Source organism: Mycteria americana, chromosome 4 (genome assembly GCF_035582795.1).
Source record: "Mycteria americana isolate JAX WOST 10 ecotype Jacksonville Zoo and Gardens chromosome 4, USCA_MyAme_1.0, whole genome shotgun sequence".
NCBI lineage: Eukaryota > Metazoa > Chordata > Aves > Ciconiiformes > Ciconiidae > Mycteria > Mycteria americana.
The window spans coordinates 17,843,260-17,845,555 of NC_134368.1; positions in this window are offsets into that span (position 1 = coordinate 17,843,260).

Here is a 2,296-nt window from a genome sequence, read left to right on the forward strand (position 1 = left end):
AGGCAGAACTTGCCCCGATCAGCGCTCGGCTCCCTCCCCGCTGGAGATGACCAGAGCAGGCTACACTCTCTCTGCATCCCAGGGCAACATCCCCCAGAGGGGACCATTGCCCAGTGGCACATGGTGCAAATCGTTTCTGCCAGGGACTGTGGCACCTCTGAGCAGGTAAAGCAAGCGATGGAAGAGGCAGAGCAGTTCTTACCTTTTAATGGGGCATCACAGTCAGTGGCTGGTGGGGGAAATGGCTGAGCTGAGCCAAGAAGAGACCAGAAACCACTCAGAGGTTTGCCAGCATCTGTAAGAATGGGTCAAGTGTGTAGCTGGGGAGAGAAAATAGCAAGACTGACTCAGACAACCCCATTAAAATCCTACTGAAAACACCGTTGCAGTTCAGATTACATTTTATTCTTAATATAGCAGTAAGGATAAGCCTTCCAACTTTCATGACAGGTCCCTCAGGCCACAGCTTGGCCATCCGCTGGAATAGAGACAAACATGGAAAGGTTGCCACAATAAGGAGTCTCTCCTTACCTCTGTTTCTGAGGTGAAATTATACATGACATGCCATAGTACACTGAAACAGCAGGTTTCATTGATTTCCTTTGATTTCCATTTTGCCGGTCTCATATGCATATTCAAGCGCAGTGTTTATAACAAGATAAAGATCTGAGGCCAGCTTGTGGCCTCGGCTGGGGTGCCTTTGTGCAGTGCCATTGACACTAAGGGAACAGAGCAGGCTTTGCTACAGATACACTCCTAGGTGTTGCAGTGCCAGCGTAACCAGCAATTGCCAATTCATTAGGCAGATCGAGGTTTCCGTGATCCCACAGGCAGAAGGCTATAATGGTGTATGTTTTAGTGACTACCCAAAGTGCGAAGCATCCTTATGGAACTACACAAGCTGGTGTAATTTCGAGCATCTCTAGAAAAACCTTTTCTCTGTAATACACAGGCCTGCACTGAGCATAGCTGGACCACACCCAAGACCTCGCCCATAATGTTTATGTTAAGTGAAATGTATTTTTACTTGCACTCTCTTATGTAGCTACTTAGATGCATCAACACAGACACATACCAATACTTTCAAATAGGTTATTTCTGACTATGGGTCAAGAGTTTGTCTTCATGCTCGCTTTTGTACCTCTTCTGTTGTGATATAAAATGTTGACTGTAAAATGGAGATCTAGAATAAAATTGCTGATGGCAAATGTTGTTAATTCAGTTTCACATTCTACTTAACATCAGACTGAACATGAAAATAAGCCACTTCCTAAAAATAACTCAGAAATTCATTCAACCTATGAAACTCCACATATACCCACCCAGGAAAGCAGAGAAAGGTGACAGCACCTATCCTCCTCAGACTGTACTCTCACTACCTCACTCGCCGTCTTGTACAGAGAAGTCATTGTCTTTGTAGGTGGCTGGAAGTGAAACATCCTGTTGAACAGACATCCAGATATGTATGTTGTTCTCAGCCGTATTAGTTAAGAAAGATGACTGTTCTTAGTGGTTATGTAGTAAAATGTTAAGAAGCAAATCTGTGTTTTTGAAAGCTGAGGTGCACGCTTAATACAGGCAACTGTGCTGGAGTAAATGACAGCTTTGTAACACAGGTGGTTGGCATGAACATTGTCCCAGCAAAATGTCTTTCTTTTAAAGGTATGTGAAAATGACACACCCTTACAGGGAAACTTGGCAATAAAACACAATTAACATTAGGGAAATAATTGAACTCGCGATTGCCTGCTTTCATTCTGACTGGTTATTCTGCTGCCAAGAAGGGCTGCAAATTTTGTGGATTTGCAGGCGGGTGTCCTGGGAAGAGGGTGCAGGACGCTAATGGCTCATTTGCTTTTCCCACCATTAGCACTTGTTGCAAAGGAAGAAGAGTCAGCCCGGGTACTGTGGCTATCGCACACTCTGGGTACGCCTCAGCCCCTGTCCCCAGTACCGCTCCCAAGGCCCACAGAGCTTGGTGTTATCCGCTATGTCGTGCTGCTTGCCCTTAAGGAGGGAGTGTTAATGTTGGCCCACTTTATTGATTAGTACAGATGCGCTATAGGTGTACATCTGGCCCACTAACACACACTCAGGTCTGTGCTGCTCGGGTTACATGTATAGCAGAACATGAGTGAGCTAATTTCCAACAAGCAAGGAGAAGCATTTTTATTATCCATGATCACACATTTGACACGCCATGCGGACATGCCCTACCAAACAGGTATAATTCCAAACCCTATTGCTGTGCTGAAAATTTATAAACCAAAAAACCTCCCAAACCAATACAAAGTGT